Source organism: Protopterus annectens, chromosome 7.part1 (genome assembly GCF_019279795.1).
Source record: "Protopterus annectens isolate FY-2018-M chromosome 7.part1, PAN1.0, whole genome shotgun sequence".
In the NCBI taxonomy this organism is placed as follows: Eukaryota; Metazoa; Chordata; order Ceratodontiformes; family Protopteridae; genus Protopterus; species Protopterus annectens.
In genome coordinates, this window is record NC_056740.1 from 406,345,904 (window position 1) to 406,371,084 (window position 25,181).

The window sequence follows — 25,181 nt, forward strand, 5'->3', positions numbered from 1 at the left end:
TTTGTATAGAGCACTAATTAGGTTTTAGAACTATCAGTGATGGAATTGGCTGTGAAGCCTTTTATGCCATCTCATAAGAGGCTGTAATTGGCCTTTGAGAAGTGTTTTAATCAAGTAGCAGCTACAGGTGGGTCTGATGTTATGGTTGCTTCTAATGTGACCAATTTGTGGTCAGATTTCACAAGGTAGGGCTATACACTGAGTGTGGGGCAATGGTCCCCATGTTGGTGAGCACCAGGTCCAGGATGTTTGAGCACCTTGTGGGAGTATCAACCAGCTGGTCCAGAGCATTTGAGTTAACAAAGTCCAGGAACCTTTGTGTGTGTGAGTTAGAGCACGTATAGTTTACCCAGTCAATTGCTGAGTAATTGAAGTCACCCAAAACCAGGGTGTTGGGCTGTACCTTGACTGACTCTAGTAATTTCAAATAGGCCAAGTGGATGTCCTGATTCATGGTGGGGGTCCTATAGTTCACAGTGACTTGAACAGAGGTCTTTCCAACTGCAAATTTCACCTGAATTTGCTCAAGATGTCGTGCTGTTTAACCACTCTAGAGGTGTATTTATCTTTAATAAATATTTTTTTTATTACTTTATTTATTTATTTACATTTGTTTACTGGCAAATTCCAACTGGACACAGGTCTTTTTTTTAGCAGAGGCCCTGGGAGAAAAGCTCCACAATACAACAAATGAACAGCAGAGTGCATGAAGAACAATTGAATATGCATACAATAGCAAGTAATACATAACTGCAGCAAACATTAGCTATACATACAATATGAAACATAGTAATGAACAGATATACCAATATCTAGCTAGAGGCTAGGAATAAAGGTAGGATGTATATACATATAGTACTAAGCTCAAATAGATACTGTTCTAAACTCATATACCTAAACCTTATATACAAATATTGCACTAAACTCAAGCAGGTATAGAGCAGAAGCTCCACATGAAGGTGGAACAAGCTAGTGCAGTCTTGAAGTGATTGCAAGACGGTAGTGTGGTTATAGAGGAGGGGAGATTGTTTCATAATCTGGATATGATGCAGTAGAATAGTGCTTTTTCCCCTCTGAGCTCTTGGGTTTGGTCACTAGAAATAGATTTTTGCTGCTGGAGTATAGAGGTCTAGTGGATCAGTAGGGTTGGAGAAGGTTTTGAAGGGATGGGACTTTACGAAGATAGTTTACTAACTTGTGGGCAAGGAGAATCCCTTGGAATAGGACTATTAATGCACCTTTAGTTTTCATGCCATCAGATTGTGGTCTGAATGTGTGGAATGAGATGTAACCTGGTATGGCTGGGGTGCTTTCTGCAGGCTTAAACCAGGTCTGTACGAATGCAAAAATGTCAGCATCCTCCAAGGTGAGGAGTGCTTCCATTGAGTACAATTTCAGGTTTAGTAGCATAACCTTGAGATTGTTTTTAAAGGATATTTTTAGGTCTGGAATTTTGCTTTTGACACATTTCCTAAAAGGCACTATGAGGGAGACAAAAGCCTTTGCCAGTAATCAAAATCCTAGGAATGAGAGGTGAAGACCATCTGTGGCAAAGCATCAAGGTCTGTTGACCATGTCATTCCAAGCTGACAGATTGTTGATCCTCTTAGAATGACACCATAAACTGAGCCAATTATTGAAGTCAGTCATTTTCTGTTTGTATTATGGCATCATCGTGGGTGAAAGTAAAATGCTGCTTAAGGCCAGGGACATACCTGCCTGAGACGCAATCAGAGAGCTCAGTCATGTCTTTCTTCATATAGTCCAGTGAGGTATGTCTTAGGTCATTCACACCAACATAGACTATGACAGAGTCATAACAGTACTTGTTGACAGACTTAAGTGCATGCATGATGTGGTGGATCCTGGCATTTGTCAGACAACTGATCGTGACTTTCTCCTTATTCAACCTGGTGAGAGGGACATCTATGTGTCTCACAATGGAGTCTCCTATGATTAGAATGTGCGGTTTAATATCATGCCTTAAGGGCTTATTTTTGTGAGACACTGTTGTGTGAGATGCTATGTGTAGAATGTTCTGCAAGAGATGTATTATATGAAACATGCTTATGTTTGGGAGGTCTCTGATGTTTGTGTAGGTTTCTAGTAAGGACCTCCACATATGTAGGAGTACATGTTGTTTGGTCGATATGTGCAGGAGGTGGTGTATAGGTTCTGACACCCTGCTCCTTGTTAGATGAAGTGCCTAGTGGGTGAGAGAGTCTGGATTCAAATTTCTTAATATAGATACATCTCTCACATATTGAATTTGATTGAACTAAAAGGAGTGGATTGTTGGTGTACATGAGGCAATTACTGCATTGCCTCATGATGCCTAGATCTACCAGGATGGCTGGAGAAAATGTTGGAATATGACTATTCGTAATAGCAGGTAAAAGTTGCTGTATGCAGAACTGGGTGGTAGGTCTGAAGAAAGGGCTAGAAGATGCAGACAGACAGGTGAGAAGGTGTAGATAAACTAGGACTGAAGTGATGTGCTACCTTCCCAGGAACATATGGAAACACCAATGGAGGAAAGAGCAGCATGCTAAGGGGAAATCTGACGAGTGAAAGGTTTGCATCTATAATCAACAACGATAATCACTGCTGTGCGGTAGTGTGTGATGCACAAACAAGCACAAACCCATGCAAACATGGGGCTTAACTACCAGCAGGAAAAAAAAACCTTAACACTCAAATTATCCTGTATGAATGCTCACTCCGAGCCCTGGTCCAATCATCTTCTACCAGATGGGTCCTGGATAGCACTCTCCTCTCACAAGAGTGCATAGAGGCCCCCTCTTAAGATGGCTTGGAATTTATGCTCAGAATAAACCAAACAGTCCCCACATGCAGCAAACCTGGATTGGGACTATACTACAGCTGGTTTAATACACTTTTAGGCGGGAAAATGCAGCAGAGTAGTGCAAACACTTTAAAAGAATCAAGCATTGAACGTAGAAGCAAAAAAAGCAAGCAGGTAGATGCAATAACCCAGAAAATGCAGTAGGAACAGTGCAGATAATTCACAATAAACAATATAAATGCAGACACAGTATAAAGTGCAAAATAAGAGCAAAATCAGGCGCTTATGGTTTGTTTGAAACTCGGAAGCCTCTGATCATCTGATATCTGAATGCAGAACTGGCTGGTCACCAACCTCCATTTAGCTTGAAATAATGGCTTGAACTCCCTCACCTCCTTCAGTGGTATCAACTATCACTCGCCCACAAACTAGTAAATCATCCACTAAATGTCCCATACCTCCAGAATCTACTCCAACCCTATCGCACCACCAGACCACTAAGATCCAGCAACAAAAATCACTTGCAGATCACTAAAGCCAATAACTCTGCTGGTGAAGCACTATTCTCTTGCGCCATAGCCAAATTATGGAACTCCCTCCCACCCACAATTATCTCCGTACCATCATGCACCCACTTCAAAACTTTACTAAAAGCACACCTAAAAACATTTTGGCTATGCCCTTGCAACTCCCACTCTAATATCACCCACCCCATCCAACCACTACCTTTCTTTCCACCCCACTAACTACCTTGATTATAGCAAGCTCAGATGCTCATAAGCCTAGTACTTATTATACAGCAGGAACTTCTTATTGTAACGTTTGTTAATGTCTGTTATGTACTTCGCAGATAAAGATTCTAGTTGTCTACTGATGTACTATGTTCTTCATGTGTAAATATGTTTGTAATTAATTGCTATGTTAAATTGTTATTCGCTATGTAATCCAATGTAACTACTGTCTGTTTATTTTAACTGTGGAGCTTTTCTCCCCGGGCCTCCACTGAAAATGGACCTATGTCCAGTCGGGCACTCCCAGTCAACAAATGTAAATAAACAAATAAATAAATAAATAAAAAGGGTCCTTAGACCATGTCACTTAAATAAATAAAACTCCTTTTGGAACTTTCCAAGTTGCATAAATTACATCCTTATCTGCCTGGATTTAATTTCTTCTAAACAATGTTAATTATGTCTTCTCTTATACTATATGATTTCCTGTAGCTGATAAGCTTCGTGGCTCAAAATATCATTTGAAAGCCAATATTTATCAAGACAATCTGTACTTTTGATAGTATATCAGACTTCTCGTATATCTGTGTGTACCTCTCAGTCTCTCTCACCTCTAGCAATCATGCCAGAAGGTCTGTATTTTTATTTTTTGATTTTTTTTCCATTCTGTAGGTTCATAGGTCATAGGATGATACTTGGCTATTGGCCTGGAGGCCCTTATAAGCCTAGCCATAAATTTCACCCATGTTCCCACAAAGTCAGCACCTGCTTTCCCTGTTCAGCAGGGACACAGGTGAGACCCCAGGAATATATTTTCTGTTTCCCATCCAGTCATCCTTGTTCCTTAAAGAGGTCTAGTGAGGTATTCTGCTTGACATGGAGAGGAAGTCTATCCCACAAATGGGGGAGTCATTGGGATACAAATATATCCCTCCAACAACTTCTATTAATGTCACACACCAGGTTGAGACCTTACATGCAGGTTGCGTGAGTGGAGTTTGAACTCCATCAAGGTTGAATCTGAGACGGCCTGGTATGGCAGACAAAGGACACCTCTGAGCAGTCTGTATAAGTCTGAGTAGAGGGACAGGGATTTTAGCCTATCTGTATAGGATAAGTGTTTGAGACCTTAGATTTTCCTGGTCAGGAATCTCTATGGTCTCTCCAACTGCTGCATGTGCTTGTCAAGGTACATACCAAAGGGGGCATTGTACTTGATAATGGGTCTGATAAGGGAGGAGTACAGAGATGTTATGACCTCTTTGTTCCTGGATGAAATACCCTTACTTATGAGGTGGGCCATGTAGAAAGCCTTCCATACAATGGAGGTAATGTGGTGGTCAAAGGTCAGGTTGCTATCAGCCTGGGTGCCCAAGTCCCTCACGACTGATTGCATGTTTAGTACATTGTTATTAATGTGATTAGTGAGGACACCATTTTCCCCAAAGGAGATAATGATGCATTGCTTGGCATTCAGTTTGAGGCCATGCTTCTAGCACCAGTCATTAGTTTGGTTAAGGCCCTCTTGGAGGATGTTCACATCACTAGGGGAATTTATGACAGTGTCCAGCTTGCAGTCATCTGCAAACTTGGTCAACCACAGACCACTGGTTTTGGCCTGCACCTCAGAAAAGTATATTCCAAACAGTAGTGGCCCTAAGAGCAATCCATGGGGTACTCCACTTGTTACAGGTCTACTACTAGAGGTGGCTTCCCTATTTTGACTGAGTGGGTTCTATCAGTGAGCCAGTTAGCTACCCATATGGTAACATGGGTTGATTCCTAGCTGGGAGAGTTTATCTATTATGCCTGAGTGGGGAATAGTGTTGAAGGCTTTGGCTAGGTCAAGGTAGGTGGTGTGCACTGTCTTGCACTCAGCCATTGTTTTGGTGACTGTTTTGAAGAAGACAACTGAGTTTAACAGGCATGATCTCCATTTGACAAAACAAAACTGTGTGGGATCAAGAGTTTGGAGGTTGCCAATGTCTTGTTTATAAGGTCCATGATAATGCGTTCCATGGCCTTGCAGATCAAGCTAGTTAGACTGATGGGCCTATAATTGCCTGGGTCGGTGCATGCTCCACCTTTGTGCAGAGGGATGACAATGGCTGTCCTCCATTCTGCTGAGAAAAAGCTGGTGCACAGGCTTTGGCTGAACAGAGTGCCTAGTGATGCTGAGAGTTCTTGCCTAAGTTCATATAGGACACAGACAGAGATGTTGTCGGGTCCCATGGAGGCAGTATTTTTTGCCTTTGAGAGGGCATTAATAACCTTCTCCCTGGTGATAAGGGAGGGAGCAGGTGCTGGGGTTGTCCTGGTTTACTGATGGGGGGCAAGGGGGTGAAGTTTTCATGAACATGTCTTCCAGCAAGTTGGCTATATCTATTGAATTTGTGTATGTGGTATTCTTGACCACCAATTCAGAGAAGATTTGGGAGTTACCTATGAGATTGTGGATGCATGCGGAAAAGATCTTGTGATTGTCCTTAGTGGATGTAGCCAATTTGGACTCAAAGTTAGCCTTAGAGGACTTCACCAGTGACCTTATTTGCTTGTTCAGACAAAAGAGAGATTGCTTCCAACTTGGCACCTGCTCCTTCTTGGTCCTGGACAGCAATTGTTTCCTTTTATTGTAGAGTCTGTTAATTGCTGCTGTACACCAGACATGTTTACTCTTCTTTGAGGAAGATGATTTGCTCCTGTCAAGTATTGCTGAGTCCATGCAGCTATATATGTGCTCATGTAGTTTTTTGGTGTAGGCTTGGAGATTAGTATTTGTTCCAACTGAAGGGATGGTGGCTGTGAAGCTGCTTATACTTGTTCTCAGGAGGTTGTAGTCAGCTTTGGAAAAGTTTTTTTGTTCAACCCTGGTGGGGGCAGGGGAGAGGGTGACTTTGAAAGTGATTGCTTTATGGTCAGATCTTACTAAGGAGGATAACTGTAGGGGTGCTACAGTGGCTACACATGTCGGTTAGTACCAGGTCCCGAATATTTTCACCTCTTGTGGGGATGTCGACCAGCTGATCCAATGCATTGGCATTGACGAAATCAAGGAATCTCTGGGCATTCATGTTTGAGTTAGAATAGGTCTTCCACTCTATATTTGTTTAGTTAAAGTCACCTAGAATCAGGGCAGAGGGTTGAATCTTGATGGATTCAAGTAAGTCCAGAGAGGTGGAGCAGGCCCCCTGAGTCATGGTTGGGGGTCTATAGCTAACTATGATTTAAATAGGTGTTTTTTCAACAGTTAACTGCAGCTATAGTGTCTCCTGTACATCATATTGTTTGACTACCCTAGAGGTGTGTATGTCTTTGATAAATATTAAAACTCCACCTCCTTTGGTTTTCTAACCCTCTGTTTGGGGTCTGAAACTATGGTAGAATGAGTAACCTGGTTAGGCTGGGGTGCTGTCTGCAGTTTTGAACCAGGTTTCAGTGACTGCACAAATGTCAGCATCTTCCAGGGTGAGGAATGCTTACAATGAGTGCAGTTTCATGTTAAGATTCCTAGCGTTTAGCAGCATGACCTTCAAATTTCATTTAGAAGAATTTTTCACGTTGGTAATTGTGTCCTCATGACTTTGCCTAAAAAAGGCACTAAAGGGGAGACAAGAGCCTTTCCCAGTAGCCTGAAGTCCAAGGGGGACAGGTGAAGGCCATCTCTGGCAAAGCATTGTGGTCTGTCAAGCATGTCCTCCCAGGCTGTCAGGTACCGGATCCCCTTGGAATGACACCAGAAACTAAGCCAATTATGAAGTCAATCATTTTCTGTTTGTACTGAAGCATCATTCTGGGTGACTTTAGGATGCTGCTTAAGGCTAGGAATATACCTGCCTGGGACACATATTCAGTGAGCTCAAGCGTGTCTCTCTTCATATAGTCCAGAGAAGTACATCTCAAGTCATTCACACCAACATGGACTATGACAGAGTCATAACAGTACCTGTTGCTGAAAGACTTGAATGCGTGAGTGATATGGTGGATTCTAGCACCTCACAAGCAACTTACTGTGACTTTCCCCTTGTCTAGCCTGGTGAGGGGCACATCTGTGTGTCTCACGATAGAGTCTGCTATGACTAATATGTTGGGTTTGTGGCTGGGCCTTAGAGGCTATGAGACACAGGCATGTCTACTATGAGTGGTGCTTGGTGTGGTGGGTTCTGATGTGAGGGTGTGCTTTTGCATCAGAGGTATCTTTTGTTTAGGTATGTTTTTGTTGAGAACATCCACATATATAGGAATGTACTGTACAGGTATGGGTGGTGTTTGTGGTGTTTGTGCAGACAACCTTCTCAGTGCCAGATGTACTGCCTTGTGACTGAGGCAGCAAGGATTCTAGGTTTTTAATGTAATTGCATCTCTCACATACTGTGTTCCTAGGTGGTAGAAGAAAAAGGTTGTCCATGTACATGAGGCAGTTGCTACACTGTCTCAGGATGCCCATATCAACAAGACTACCAAGAGAAACCATTGGAAATTGTCTGTCCATGGTTGTGAGAATCTGTGGAAGAGAGGTAAAGGATGGTAAAGTGGGTGCGATCAGAAAAGAGTACCTATAAGTGTGAGTAAGGCTGGATAAAATCACAGTAGTTGCAAGGGAGGGCATCATTTACACAGGAGTGCTGGTAAGGGGAACACTGCAACTGAGATACCATACAATGGGTTACAACAGCACAGCGGCAATGCACTGTGAGCAAACAAGCACGACACCCTGCAAACACAGGTTTTAAATACCAGAAAAAGATGGGAGAATCTAGAAGCTTGAATTACTATCCAGTCCTGCTAGCTCCTGCACTTTCAACCAATCACTCATGCTAGAGAAGGTCAGGCAATCCGGTACTCTCACTAACAGTGAAGACAAGACACCACCAGCAGACGATGGCTGCCAGAAACACAGGAAACTCAACAAGCAAAACAACCAGGCCTGGATAACAGCAGGCCTCTATCCAGACGATACTGCCTGACTAGAACACAGAAACCTCACAAGAAATGCACAGAAAAGCACAGATAGAACACTCACAAACAGAAAATAAACCACTCGTGAAGAAGCAGTTTACAGTTAAGTAATTCAATAAAAATGCATTTACAGTAATGAAACACTATCTAGCAATGAAAATACAGTTAAAACAGTATAAAACAGTACAAAACTGCAGTGAAACAGTAGAAAAAGCTTTATAACAGTGCAAAATGTATTAGATTAGATGTATAGCACAACTATAAGTTTTAAGAAGTGCAATTCAATGAAATAAATATAAGAAAACTTATTCTGCTCTTCGAGCCTCAGGAAATTTCTGCTTTGTCACAGTGATGAATCACTACTCCTCAGCCTGATAAAAACAAGCACAGCCCCCTGCAGACACAGGGTTCAAATATCAGAAAAGATGGAAGAATATAGAAGCTCAAATTACTACCCAGTTCTGCTAACCCCTTTTCTTTCGACCAATCACTTATGCTAGAGAAAGTCAGGCAACCCTGTTACTCTCACTAACAATGAAGACAAGACACTACCAGCAGAAGATGACTGCCAAAAACACAGGAAACTCAACAAGCAAAACAACCAGGCCTGGATAACAGTAGGCCTCTATCCAGACTATGCTACCTGACTAGAAAACAGAAACATCACAAAAAAATGCACAGAAAAGCACATTACAATTATTGTACTGTATGTTTTATATTTTGTAGGTTGTGGATTTTAACTTTGGATCCATTCACCCCAGGCTTATGCTGAAAAGGGGATATGCACACTCAGAACATCCCAGTCAACATATGGAATAAATTAATAAAATAAAAATATCCGGTTTCCCTGCTTGGAATTTCATCTCTGTTTCTATTTCACTAATCCATTGACTGTGGATACAGATTTTGGTTGACAGGGCTGCTCTGTCTTCCCCCAGGTGTTTTTATGTTGTTGTTGATTTCCAAGGTTTCTTTCACTAAGCCCACATCTACAGCCCCCCCCCCCCCTCCCGGAGGCTCTTCTTGTAAGGGGCTGCTTTGAAAACCTCCAGCTGTTGCATCTGGCATTCTCTATCCTCTGTTTTTTCATTGGTTGTTTCTTCTACTGAAAATATTTTTTCTCTCTTTTTGTCTCAGCAGAGCTCAGAGCCAAACCTCCATCTTGCTTGTGATTTCAGCCACCCCTCCAAGGTGTGACTAATCATTGACCTGAAATTAATGTTTCACATGGGACACACTTCCTATTACCTCATCAAGTGACAGACTGCACCCTCACATGGTCAGTATCTTAATATAATCACCTTTGAGGTCACCATCAGCTGGAGAAAAAGAAATCATTTTTTTAATCCAAAAGTCAATTCAGTGCCTTCCTCACTTATTCAGCAAATCTAGAGAAAAACACCAAAATGATGAAACAATGTGATTAAATTTGTCCAATCTAAGTATTTGTGTTTCAGCAGAAGAAATGACTCCCATCTAGAAGAGAGCAGGAAAAGGTCAGGATGAGACATTTTGTCACTACCACCATTCCTCAGTTGTATCTCTTAAGAGATTCCCATCATTCAAATATATGGATATGATACTCCGTCTCACTTTCTCAATTTCCTTTCATGTTGTTATGATAAAGGAGAAACTCCACTCTTTACCTGGAGTATGCTAAAGAGTCTCCACTTTCTTGGTTGCTAACATTTGCACCTTGTATGTATATGTATATTGACTTTTTTGTCTTGTTCTTAATAGCTGCATGTATGTCATTTGTCTTGTTAATAGTTGTGTGTATGTCATTTATGTAATTCATACCGAAAGACACAGCAACAACAACTTGAAGAGTCACTGAAAGTGCAGTCAAATTCCTTGTATGTGTGCAGACTTGGCCTATAAATGTGATTCTGATTCTGATTTGGGAAGAAAGGGTTGATTTCCAACATTAAGTGTATACTTCCCCTGCTTCAGATCTCCACAGCTGTATATTTAAAATGCAAATCTCTCTAAATAAAATATGCATATGAGAAATTCCCTAACAGGAGACAAAATTCATACTTTAAAGAATACATGGTAACTTCCTGTCTACCTAGTGGCTTCACTTTTCAGAAGAGTATCAACCTACAAAGGTCTCCTTTTTACCCTCTGTTCTAAACCCAGGATGACATTAACATTGCATGCCTTTTAATATAGCAATAACCCACGCCTGGATGTGGGTAATGCTGGATTTACCCACGGTTGGCGTGGTTTGGTCACGAGGGCGAAGCCCGAGGGACCAAACAAAGCCAACCATGGGTAAATCCAGCATTACCCACACCCAGAAGTGGGTTATTGCTATTATACAATGACATTAAGAAAAAAAAGAATTACTTTTCTTAAATAATGGCATTGTATAATGCCTCCTTGCTGCCCTTCTGCAGCTGTCTGGTATTCTGCGGCAGTTCTGATGTACTACGCAGTACATAAGAGCTGTGGGCAAAAGCAACAGAGAAAGCAAGATCTCCGTTGCTTTTAACAAACTGTTTCGCTATGTTAAATGGGTTTAACATAGCGAGGCAGCTTTAAAAAAAACAACGGAGTCTCTGTTGCTTTTTTTAAAGCTGTCTCCCCATGTTAAACCCATTTAACATAGCAAGACAGTTTTGAAAAAAGCAACGGAGAAAGCAAGATCTCATAAAACCAGTGAAAATACAATTACCCGTATCTCTAACAGCCATTTTGGAGTTTAAAAAAATGATCTTTGAAACAGAAATGTCTTTAAGAACCTCTTAAAAGTGCCAAAGGTTTATAGCTTAACCAGTACTCATTAAGCATCCATAATACCTACAACACAACTAGGTAGCATGAAATGAAAAATAATTTATCACAGCATAACCTATGTGATTAGCTGGGAATCACTCACACCTCTTAATGTATGAGTGGAGCACCCAAAATTCATGAACAGGTGCTGGGAATCACTCACACCTCTTAATGTATGAGTGGAGCACCCAAAATTCATGATCAGGTGCTGGGAATCACTCACATCTCTTAATGTATGAGTGGAGCACCCAAAATTCATGATCAGGTGCTGGGAATCACTCACATCTCTTAATGTATGAGTGGAGCACCCAAAATTCATGAACAGGTGCCAGCAACTCTCTTAAGTAAGTGGCACCCATTCAATGTAGGGTTTGATAAGAAACAGCCCATAGTTTATGCACAGACCTTTATAACATGAGCAACCAAAACAAGGAACTTAATTTTTATTTAACATTTGTTGACCGGGAAAGTCCGACTAGGTTCCACAGATCCTGTTTTCAGCGGAGGCCCGGGGAGAAATGCTCCAGAAGCATGTCTTTAGAAAAGGAAAACAATAGATGAGAAAAATGGTAGGTCCAAATAAGCATCCATGCAGCTGTATTCTGTCTTTACTGAAGGTGGCCCTGATGAGGAATTATCAACCCCCCAGTAGACAGCGTTGTGACAATCCTAGCACAATGAGGTAAAATCATTCACAGCTATAGTGACGGATTATCTGAAGGAATTAGGAACTCAAAATGGGTAACTTTGCCAAACAAAAATTTAACAACAACCAGCAAGTGGTCCTGAAATGTGAACCAGTTATCCAAAATAAACCTTACATCATACACTAAGAAAGCAAACTCCAACCTGCTTCTGTCACAGACATCCACAGGGGTAAAGTATGGAGCACTGGCAGGTCAGAAGGTAGTATTTGTCATAGCTTTTCATGGATTTCACAAGAGCCAACAACCCCTCCTGTAATCTGGGATGGTCCATCAACCTTTCAGGAAGTGTCAGGAAAGAGGAAATGTGCTCTTGTTGGTATAATTAACTTAAGATTGGTACAGTGAACCTTTCCCATTCAAGTGATGACTCCAAATGGAAAGATATACACTATAAATGATAACAATGATGTGTCTGGTAATTGGCAGGGAGGACTGACATTCTCACTTGTTAATGGGCTGCCTCCAGTGCCAAGGAAGCAGGGTTCAATTATTTTCATCTTCCTTTCCTCCTGTGTGACCTTGAGGAAATGACTTAACCATTGCTTATGTCGTAAGTGATGGTTTAATAAAGATGTTACTTATTTAAAAAAAGAAGGCAGGAACTGAATAATTTATGTAATGTTGTTTAGGTTATATGATATATAGCAATATATGTGAAGTATATTTGTGAATGTTAATACAGTTTGATTACTTTTGTATAAATGTAAATTTGCTTATGTCATAAGTGATAATTAAATAAAGGTATTAAAAAAAAACATACATTGCCTTGGCCCAAATGGGAATTTTGGCTATATACTTTAATGGTCTCCTGAACTGCATGCCTAGTAACTTCCTTAAAAAAAATCATTCCCTCAAGTCTATTTTATCAAAGGATAACGTTTCATTAAATTTTTTTCTTTCACTCAAAAAGCAGGTACTTCATTTTTGCGACAGCCTGATTTTTCTCATTTAGACATAACTTCTCTTTATCTGTAAAACTTTTTACAGAACATTCTGCCATTCCACTGTCCAGCCCATTAAGGGTAATTACATGCGTCAGCCCACTTTGCGATTCTTGTTTCCAAAATGTTCTAGGGCAAGTCATTGAAAATATTTTGCTCAAGTGCAGTATCAGTTGACAATCACTGTTCTGAAAATACATTCAGTGTTTTTCTTAATGTACAAAGTTCCCACTTCACCGCCACCCTCCAAGGAAGATCTATTCTCATTCCTTGTTATTTATTTTAATCATTTCTGGAATCAGTGCAATGTGGGTATAAGGCAAAAGCCTTTTGCACTTTATTTTAGGAAGAGTTAGTATTTTCTACACACTGGTCAGAAGTGCTGGTTCCTGTTGCTTTTTTAAAAAACTGTACTGTTTTCCTTGGATCAGCTGTGATGAGAAATGTAACTAGCACAGAGTTATATTCCTGAAGTACAAATACTTTAAATACTGGTAACAAGATTTGTATCTAGAAATGTGCTACACAGAAGTCCATTCCGTGGATAGAAGGATAAAACCATAACTAATGTCCAGGCAACTTGGGTAAAATTAAGAGTTTGGGCATCTGAGGTACTGGCAAGGAGGGATGGGACTGCCCATTGGGGGGGGGGGGCACTCATCAAAGACACTGTCTGAGAGGAGGCATGGCCCACAAAGGGGAGTAGCCCTTGGACATTGTCGACAAATGCAGTCGTGGGGTGCAGACAAATAAGGGCAGATCACAATAACCCTCTCAGCTTCAGAAGCAGTTGCTGGCATTGCCTTCCAGGATGCCCTGAAGATACATTTCAATCCCAGCTCACTCATAGCAGAGAGAAAGAGATAAAAATGAAATATGCTACACAATAACTGTGGGTGATTATAAAATGGAAAAAGATACAAAGTTGAGCATTAAATTACATGTGTACTGTAGGACTAGTTACAAAGTTTTACAAAACCTAATTCTCTCTTTTCATGTGCATCTAAGTCTGTTCCAGCTATTACAGGGACAGGTATAATTATTACAGGGGCAGGTATGATTATTACAGGGGCAGGTATGATTATTACAGGGGCAGGTATGATTATATTTTATTTGAAGCACTTGACAGTCTCCCACTCAGTTGCCCAGCTAATTTGTTGCACCTTGCAGTGCCACACAGCACTGCAAAACTGCAGCGCTATTCTTTGAAAATAAAATATTTCACTTCTGCTCAAACTTTTTCCCCAGGCAAAACTTGAGATTACCATTAGAATTTAAGTACTCTGTAAAATTATATGTAGATGTTCTTCATCTCACATTGCTGCAGTCCTTACACTTGGGTAGTCCGCTGTCCTCGGTCGGCCCGAATATCAAAGTATAAGGCTGACGTCGGTCAAGGCGCATTTGACTGACATCAGGACGTCAGGGTACAAATGCGCATGACCGACATCATATCCTCAGTCTTTTTTGCCGCATGGTCTGATGCAGAAGCAGCATTGCAAGTGCCGGTTGGCGTTCTGAGATTTTTCGATTTCGAAGTTTCAGACCGAGTTCAAAGTTGGCTAAGTACCCGTTGGAATATTTTAGTTTTTTCTTGCCTCAGTGATTTACTGGATGTCAGAAAAAGTCAATAATTGCATTTCTTGTGGGAAACAGATACCGCATAGAGATTATCATACTTTGTGTATTCCTTGCTTAGGGCCTGAGCACGACATTGTTGGCTGTCGCTCTTGTGCTAGATTTAATAAACGCACTATTAAGAGGAGATTGGATTGTGCGAGGTTAGTCTTTGGGAAGCGGTGCAATTATAACATGCCGTCGGATGCTCCGGCCGCTTCTAAAGAAGCGCAAGGACAAAGCAGTTAAGCCTAGGCTGGAAGAACCGTCTGTACCGGACGCCGGTTCTTTAGAGGTGTCGGTGGAGCCGGTGGCTCCACCGGAGGTTTCTTTGTGTTCCCAGGGTGAGACTTTAGTATTGCAAGATGTGGCCTCTCAGGAGGCAAGTCAAGCTGAGGGGCTTCTCAGGTTACTATACTCCCTCCCTTCCAAGGGTGGCTAGGCCCTCTCCTTCTGTTTCTAAGGCTTCTCCCAGGGGCAGGCCAGGTTTAGCTTCAGTTGGTGTTACCCTTAGCTCTTCAGGTACTGTGCCCAAGAAGCATATGCTTAAAATGGCAGAAGATTTGATTACTTTGATTAGGGGTTCTATGCCCCCTCCTGATAAGAGGCCTAGGGTGGAACCTGAGCTGGGGGGTTTTGAGCAGGCTTCAGATGTGTCAGAGTCTTCGGCTGAAGACTTGCAGGAGTACTCTCCTTATTCTGATTCTGATGTGGATGATTCTACTCCTTCTGCTACTCCTCCTGAGGATTTTTCTTTTTCAGAAACTCTTCATTCCATGAGGGAGCATTTTAAGTGGGAAGGTCAGGACTTCTCTGATTCCAGGAAAAGGCTTAGGGAATTTTTGTTTTTACCCCAGCATAGGCCTTTGGCTATACCTCCTGTTTTGGATGTAGTGGAAGATGTTTTACAGAGGCTTCTCTTAATCCTGATTCTTTGCCTCCTGCTCCTGTTAAGCCGGATAGGTATTACAGGGTGCCTGAGGCTCATAAGTATCTTTTTAAGAGTCCTAGGGCAGACCCAGAAACTGTTAGCCAGGGGCCTAAAGGTGTTAAGGCTTCTGTTGTTAAGAATCCGGTTCCTGCAGACAAAGAGGCTAGGGCCTTGGATAGATGGGGAAAGAAAGTTTATACTTCTTCCACTCTTGCTATGAGGGCTTTGAATTGCCAGTTTCACATGTTGAAATACCAAAACTATCTCCTTTCACAATTAAAGTCTAAGGTTGATGCTTTGGCAGTAGGTATTGCTTGTAAAGAGTTGCAAGATTTAGTGCATGTTTCTGAACAGGTGGGTAAGCATTCTTTGCAATGTGGTTTTGATGCTGTACAGGCCTCGTCTAGGGTGGCTGCCACTGGGTCAGTTCTTCGCAGGCACGCCTGGCTAAGGGATCAAAATTTGTCTGAACATGTTAAAACAAGGATTTTAGATGCTCCTTTACAATCTGATGTGTTGTTTGGTCCTCCTGTTGAGGCAGTTTTAAAGAAAATGGAAGACAAAGCAAAGTCTATGCAGACTGTTAAAGATTTTTTGCAGGTTCAGCCTCCAAAGTTTAGCAGAAATTGGCCTGCTAAAGGGTGGACGTATCCTTCTTATGATTCCCAGTCTAGGGGTAGATCTAGACGTGGTAGGGGCAGAGCTCAGGGCTCTTTCAGGCCTAGAACAGGGAGTTCTCCTGCACAGTCTTCAGGTGAGGGCAGGGGTCAGTCCTTTCGTAAACAGACCCAATGACCTACCTTTTCAGCTGCCAGAGCCTTCTCGTCTGGCAGCACCTTTGGGAGGAAGGTTGGCACTTTTCAGAGAAAATTGGAGTTTAATTACCCAAGACAAATGAGTATTGGATATCATACACCAAGGTTACAGGTTTTATTTCCATACCTTGCCTCCGTTCAGGGGCATGCCAGACGTTCCTCCTCAACAAAGAATAGAGGCTCACAAGCAAATTTCTCTGTTACTTCAACTAGGGGCCACACAGCCGGTCCCTATGCCAGAAGTGGGCCTAGGATTTTATTCTCGCCTGTTCCTAGTACCAAAGAAGGGGAACACGTGGAGACCAATTTTGGATCTATCTATCCTCAACACTTATCTGGACATTCCCAAGTTCAAAATGTTGACGTTACAACAGCTTTTGCCTCTGCTGGGCATAGATCATTGGATGGTAACTTTGGATCTCAAGGAGGCTTACCTTCATGTTCCTATCAGACTAAGTTGCAGGAAGTATCTGCGTTTTCGAGCTGGGACTTTTCACTATCAGTTCTCTGCATTGCCCTTTGGCTTATCTACTGCCCAGAGTGTTCACAAAAGTTCTGGCTCCAGTGATAGCTTTCTTCAGGCTGAAAGGAATACAGATCTATCCTTATTTGGACGACTGCCTGATTCTGGCTCAAGGAAGGGAAGAGCTTCTTCATCATTTGGAATATGTGATAGCAGTGCTAAGATGCCTAGGGTATTCTGTGAACGAAATAAAGTCCAGTCTAGTACCCTCTCAAGACATGTGCTTTCTGGGTGTGAGACTGAATACAGCATCCCAGATGGCCTTTTAACCCCGGACAAACAAAAGAGTCTATCCCTTTACTTCCATCAGCTATCTCATCAGTCCGGGCTGACTGCAAGGACAGTCCTTCAAGCCTTAGGGTTCATGGCATCTTGTATTCTGGTGCTTCCCAATGCCAAACTGCATATGAGGAAGCTACAATGGTATCTCAAAATGTATGGACACAGCACTGCCAGGATCTAGACACTGTCATTCAAATAATACCTTGCATTCAAAAGGAATTTTTGTGGTGGGCTCAGGAATGTCACCTAAACAAGGGACTCTCTGTGACCCGGCCAGAGGCGAGTCAGATTTTAACGGCAGATGCCTCAGACAAAGCTTGGGGAGCTCATCTAAATGGAAAGTGGATACAAGACAAGTGGCCTGCCAGACTACAGCATCTACATATCAATCTAAAGGAGATGTTAGCAGTCCAGTTTGCGTTAATAGCTTTCAAGGATTTACTTCTTCCAGGGCAGGTGTTGATTCTAACAGACAACACAACTGTCATGTGGTACATCAACAAGCAAGGGGAACGCATTCTTACCCTCTATGCAGGCAAGCAATGATTTTGTGGGAGACTGCTCTCAAGTTACAACTCAATCTTCAGGCAAGGTTTCTGCCAGCAGCACAGAACTCCTTAGCAGATGTGTTGAGCAGACGAATTATGGATCCCCACGAGTGGAAATTGGATCCTCATGTGTTTCAGAAATTGACAGTGTCATGGGGAACTCCAGACATAGATCTGTTCGCTTCTCCACTAAACCATCAGCTGCCAAAGTTTTGCACAAAAAGGTTTCATCCCACAGCTTGGAAAGTGGATGCTCTTTCTTTCAATTGGAGCAATCTTCATGTGTATGCCTTTCCACCTCTGCCTCTCCTCCCAAAGGTACTTCTAAAGGTCAGACAGGACAAGCCAAGGATGATTTTAATAGCTCCAGATTGGCCTCGACAGCACTGGTACCCATTACTGAGAAGTCTGGTACGGAAGCCTCCATGGCCTTTGCCTTCGATTCCACACCTGTTGTCACAGGAGGACAACCATTTGCTCAATGTCAAACTTCACTCTCTTCACCTAACAGCCTGGCATATTCTGTTTTGAACCATAAAGGGTCTCAACTTCCACAACAAGTTTTGAATGTGATTTTGGAAGCTAGAAGGCCTAGTACAAGGAAAGTGTACGCAGATAAATGGAAGAGATTTTTATTTTGGAGTGCAGCAAAAGATTTTGATGTTTCTGAGCCTAATTTGAGTGTGGCTGTTCAATATCTTACTGAGTTACTTGACAAAGGTTTGTCTTTCTCTTCTATTAAGGTTCATGCTGCAGCAATTTCGGCTCACTATGATTGTGTACCACCATTGTTTTCTCATCCTTTGTTCAAGCAATTTCTTAGAGGGGTGAAGAATATAAGACCCCCACGAAGAGCTCCTACTCCTGCTTGGGATCTCAATTTTGTGTTGGAGAAACTCACTCTACAACCTTTTGAGCCTGCAGCTACTTCTGAGTTGAAATATTTATCATGGAAGACTGCTTTTTTGTTGGCAATTACCTCTGCAAGAAGGGTTTCTGAATTGCAGGCCCTTATGGCGGTTGAGCCTTTCTTGATTTTCCATAAGGATAGGGTATCATTACGTACTAATCCTTCCTTTATGCCTAAGGTGGTTTCTAGTGTGGCTTTAAACCAAACTATTCATTTGCCCACTTTTTATGCAAATCCCCAAAATAAAGGGGAAAAGATTTTGCACACTTTAGATGTACACAGGCAGTTGCGTTATTATTTGGACAAAACTAAAGGGTTCAGGCAGTCTCAGCAGTTGTTTGTTTCTTTTGCTTTGAGTTCTCAGGGCAAGCCTGTGTCAAAACAAACTATTTCTAAGTGGATTGGGTTTTGCATTGCTTTCTGTTATTCCCATCATGGCAAGGAGATTCCGGCTGGGATTAGGCCTCATTCCACTAGGGCTACTGCCACATCAACAGCTTTTTGAGGGAGTGGCAACCAAGGATATTTTGGAGGCAGCTACTTGGAGTTCAGTGCATACTTTCTCTAGGCATTATCACCTGCCACTTTACTCTAAATCCAGGGCTGGTTTTGCCACTGCTGTTTTGCAGGGCATTTTGGCAGCTCCTGCTTCCTTGTAGTTAGCCATCCTCCCTTACCTCTGCTTTGGGATTCTACCCAAGTGTAAGGACTGCAGCAATGTGAGATGAAGAACATAGTACAGTTTTGTACCTACCATAAATGTAGATGTTCGAAGATCCACATTGCTGCAGTCCAATTTACCCTCCCTCCTTCCCCTCTGCAGATTAGAGGTGGTTGTGTGGGTTGGGTTGTACATATTGTATATATTGTATATATTGTACATATAGTTAGTGCAAGGGTGGTTGGTTGGTTGTTTGCTGTCTTTTGGTTTTGACCTTTATTTTTAGGGTCTTCTGACATCTGGGGCAAGAAAAGACTGAGGATATGACGTCGGTCATGCGCATTTGTACCCTGACGTCCTGATGTCAGTCAAATGCGCCTTGACCGACGTCAGCCTTATACTTTGATATTCGGGCCGACCGAGGACAGCGGACTACCCAAGTGTAAGGACTGCAGCAATGTGGATCTTCGAACATCTACATTTATGGTAGGTACAAAACTGTACTTTTTCTTCCTTAAAATAAAAAAAGAAAATAAATAACTGTTTGGAAGACCTAATTAGAGTTAAGTCAAGAAAAATAAAGTTTCAATACAATCCTGTGAGCAATTGAAGCACGATAATTTGAAAACAGTTGTTTAATTATTACTGAACAAGAACACAATAAACCTGAAATTCACATTTAGAAATCAAAACAAGTATTTATACAGGGAGAGAAGCATCCTGCACCGAGCACTCACCTAACATATATTCACTAACTCCAGAATCACACAAGAATGGGAAAAAATTCCACAAAATATCAGAGACGTCTTTTAGCAGCTATGATACCATGACGGGAGAGCTACAGAATCCCAAAAGCCCAAAATCCTGAAGCCCAAAATCCTGAAAGTTCAAAATCCTGAAAACTCAAACTACTGAAAACTCAAAATCCTGAAAACACACAGGATACCAACACTTATTATATTCCAGTGCAAGTACATACAGAAACATATTACCCTTCAACTATATGCAGGGGGGCAAGCCCCCCTGCACCCCCCACACCACCTGCTACTTAAATATATCAAGTCCGAGATTGCACTTCACTACACTAAGTGCAATCTTGGAGTTGATATATTTAAAAGCATGTTTAAAATTCTTTTTTTCTTAAAACTTGCATTTTACCTGTCTCTGGCCTAGCACTCAAGTGTGGGGTCATTTATTGCACTGTTCTAACTTGTTGCTACTTGTGTATCTCTGCTATCTTTAAACAAAACAAAAAAATCTTGTTTTTTTCCCACTTTCTGATATTTAAAAAAGTTCAGTTACAGATTTGCTGTTCTGAACTGTTTGTAAGTTTCTTGGAGGCCATTGCTTGCTTGGGCTAAAGGGAAGTCTCTGTGTTCATCAGTGGTAGTGGTAACCACTGAACAGCCTGCCTGCCCCTGTGGGAGTGGTTACTGCTTAGAAACTGTAGTTTTATTGGCCATTTTGGGTCAATTCCAAACTCCTTGATCCCCCTCTCTTAAAACCCTCTTTTGCGCATTTTTGCCCATAGCACAGCATCAGGTTTAAACTATTCCTGGCTCCACAAAGTCTACTCTTCACTTTTTCCCTTAGAACTGTTCCAAATCTCAAAGTAAGCACTCTATTTTCCTTCTAACACCCAGCAGTAGCTAGGATAAGTGTCTTATAAGTAAGCACTAATAAACTAAAGCACTACACCCTCTTATACTCCCTTTAAGTACTTGGCTCCCTATTGGTCCTTTTTGATCAAGTCAAAAAGTAATTCCTTATACTATTCTGACATGTCCAAAAGTCAGTTTCAGGTTTACTCTCCAGTCCAGCAGGTGAATATGGGAATCTTGAGGCAATGTTACAACTGCCTTATGTACACAGACCACCCTCTCCTCTTCCCAACAAGCTCAAATATATGTGAGAGATGTAACTATATAGCCAAACTGGAGGCTGAGCTCTCTCAACATAGTACTGGCACGGTCAGTCTGGAGGAGAAGGTAATCACACACACCACAAATCCAGTCTCACATAGACCTATCGTAACAGCAAACCAAACACATAAACACACAAAAACATACTCAGAGGCTCTAAATAAAAATCTGCCCAAGCAACAGAGACCTCCAAAGCAGACATCCAAGCAACTGCTACCCCACAACAATACCCACGTATCACATAGTTCACAAAGTCAGTGTGTCACACAGTCACAGCCCTTAAGGCTAAACAACACACCTAATACACTTGTAATAGGTGACTCTGACGTCCCTCTCACCAGGCTGAACAAGGAGAAGGTCACTGTAAGCTGCCTGTCGGGTGCCAGGATCCACCACATAACACAAGCACTCAGGTCACTCCAAAGCAAGTACAAATATGACTCCGTCATTGTCCATGCTGGTGTGAATGACCTCAGATGTACCTCCCTGGATTACATGAAAAGAGACATAGAGGAGCTCTCTGATCATGTGGCCCAGGCCGGTATGACCCTGACCTTGAGTAGCATCTTACCCTCACCAAGAATGATACGACAGTATAAAGACAAAATTATCAATTTCAACAATTGGCTAAAGTATTGGTGTCACTCAAAGGGGATCCAGTGTCCGTCAATCTGGGATGACATGCTTGACAAGCCATGTTGCTTTGCTAGGGACGGCTTGCACCTGTCACCCCTGGGCTTTCGGATACTGGCCAAGGCTCTTGCCACCCCCATAATGCCTTTTTTAGGCAAGGCTCAAAAGACCAACCCACCTCCTTAGACAACACAAGGAAAAAGAAACTAAGGGTAATGCTGCTCAATGCCAGAAGTCTAAACCTCAAGATGCACACACTCGAGGATCTCCTCAGTATGGAGAATATCGATATCTGTGCAGTAACAGAAACCTGGTTCAAGGCTTCTGAGAGCACCCCAGCACTATCAGGCTACCTCATACCATGCTTTTCGGCCCCAAAACTTGGACCAAACCACAAGAGGAGGGGGAGTATCCATATTCATCAAAGATACCCATAACTCCAGGCTAGTGGCACTGCATGAAGCATCTGAGACCATCCATGTGCAACTAACAGTGGGCAAAACTGCCTTCCAGTTTGTAGCCTGCTACAGACCACCCTCCCAAACTCGGGAACCCCACTCGGCTTTCCTGAAGACACTGGAGAATATGAAGGTCTCTCCAAACACCATTATAGTGGGTGACTTTAACTACCCAAACATAGACTGGGAGCACTACTCAAGCTCCAACACCCTAGCCCAATGGTTCCTAGAATTTATAAACTCAAATGCTATGGAACAACTGGTCACCACTCCCACAAGAGGGGAAAACATATTGGACCTGATCATCACCAACATGGGGACTCTATGTGCCATACCAGAGGTATACCCCTCATTGGTAAGATCTGACCATAAATTAATCACTATGGACATCCATATCCCGTTCCCCACCCCCAGCAAAAGAAACCACGGTCAAAAACTTCTCAAAAGCAAACTTCTCACTTCTCAAAACCGAGGTGGAATCCTTCAAATCCCCAGGGCCAGTGGAAAATACGGCCCAAACCACAGAATCCTTTACAAACGCATTATATGGATACCTACAGGAATGCATGGATTGTGCTATCCTGAATAAAACCAAGACACACTCCTCCAAAGGCAGGAGACCTGTCTGGTGGACCCCAGCCATAAATAAGCTGTACAACAGAAGGAGAAAGCTACTACATGATAGGGCAAAATCCCTGAAAGGGAAGGCAACTCTGATCAGTACTAACAAGAAACTACGATCCCTCATAAAATCATCTAAGGCTAGCTTCGAAAGAAAAATTGCACAAGATGCTAAAGATAATCACAAGGCTTTCTTTAGTTATGTCAGAAACCTGGATGGAAACTCCCAGATATGCTCTGAGTTAGTGCAAAATGACAAAAAATACACTGAACCCACAGACATTGCCAAGATCCTGGCAGACAGGTTCAGTGCAAACTTCTCGCCCCTCCTCTCCAAATGAGCAAATGACTATCCCAACAGAGTGTAGCCTCCCTGATATCACAGATGCACAGGTAAGAGCTGCCCTCTCCAAAGCAAAAAACACAGCATCAATGGGACCAGACGGTGTCCCAGGCTGCATTTTACATGAGCTCCAAGAAGAACTGAACCCTCACTTAAAATCACTGTTCAGTCTCAGCCTTACAATAGGTTATGTACCCAAAGAATGGCGTACAGTAACAGTGGTCCCACTCCATAAAGGTGGTGCCACAACGGACCCCGGAAACTATCGCCCTATAAGCCTAAGTAGCCTGGTCTGCAAAGCTATGGAGCATATCATCATGGAACAAAGACATTGGGAACCTCCAAACACTGGATCCTACCCAATTTGGCTTTGTTAAGGGCAGATCTTGACTCTTGAACCTGGTCAATTTCTTTGAAACAGTCACCAAGGCCATAGACGAAGGGAAGGTAGTCCTCACAGCCTACCTTGACCTTGCAAAAGCCTTCGACACAATACCCCACTCGGGCATCATAAATAAGCTCACCAGCTTAAATATCAACCCCTATGTCACAAGATGGGTTGCAAACTGGCTTAGGAATAGAACCCACATGGTCAGAATTGCAGGTGCCGTGTCAGACTCTAAACCAGTTACAAGTGGCGTCCCACAAGGCTCAGTCCTGGGACCTCTCTTGTTCGGTATATATTTCTCTGAGGTACAGGCTAACACAGGAGGACTATGGCTGACAAAGTTTGCAGATGACTGCAAACTGGGGGCCGTAATCGACTCGCCTGCTGACACAAGCATCCTCCAAAAAGGTCTCACAGAGACGGATAATTGGTGCCAGAGCCATGGCCTAAAGCTAAATGCCAAAAAGTGCATAGTCATCCCCTTTGGGAAAAACAAAGTGCCCACAAATTACCACATAGGTGTTAATCCATTAAGTACGGAAGACGTAATTAGGGATTTGGGGACCCAAGTAGATTGCAATCTCTCCTTTGACAATTACATTGCCAAAGTGGTTAGAAAGATATTCTGCATAGCCCACCTTATCACAAAGGGGTTCACATCTACATCAAGAGAGGTCATTGTGCCCCTCTACTCATCACTCATCAGGCCCATAATTGAATACAATGCCCCATTTGGGATGTACCTTACCTGACACCTGCTACAACTAGAAAGACCCCAAAAGTACCTCACCAAGAGGATCAAGGGACTCAAACAGATACCCTACGCAGTTAGGCTAAAGAAACTCCAGCTCTACTCAGTTGCTTACCGCCTACTCAGAGGCGATCTGTGCCTGACGTATAAAGGCATGTCCAACCCAGAATTAATGGACATGCTCCACCTCAAGAAATCCAAATCCATCAGAACTACATGCTCCAGTGACTTAAACCTCAGCACAGAAATAAATAGAACATGCTGGAGGGACAGATGCATATCCCATAGGCAACCCTCACTCTGGAAAAAAATCCCAATCCATGTCAGACAGAGCCCCTCAATGACCCTCTTCAAGAAGAATCTCGACGTTTGGATGGGAGATCGTAAATTTGCCCCTGGCATCTCTTCTGTGTCACTGCTAGACAGAGGCACGGTAAACTAACCTTAAATGGGCTATCTTCTGTGACCTACTATACAGAGGCACAGTCAACTAATCTAAGAAGGGTGGTGAAAGCCAAACACACTCTGGCTAGGCTTGTAGATGCCCTAGGGCAGATAGCCTAGTATCAACCTATGAACCTATTAAGTAGCAGGGGGTATGGGGGTGAAGAGTGGCTTGCTCCCCTGCTTGTACTTGTAGAACAGTAGTATAGTTTGTGTTTTATTTCTTTCTGTATGTTCTTGTGCTGGAATATAGTATGTGTTGGTATACTGTTTGTTTTCAGGATTTTGGTCTTCATGATTTTGGGCTTTCAGGATTCTGTAGCGCTCCCACCATGTCACCTAGCTGTCAAGGATACAACCAACAACAGATATTCAAGCAGTTGTGTTACATAGTTAGAACCTGATCAGCTCA

General features: G+C 42.4%; 1 protein-coding gene across 1 annotated transcript in view; it reads left to right on the top strand.

The window, feature by feature from the left end:
• Nucleotides 1-25,181, top strand: part of CDHR4 (cadherin related family member 4) — a 764,521-nt gene that overhangs the window by 345,745 nt on the left and 393,595 nt on the right. The window lies entirely within an intron of this gene.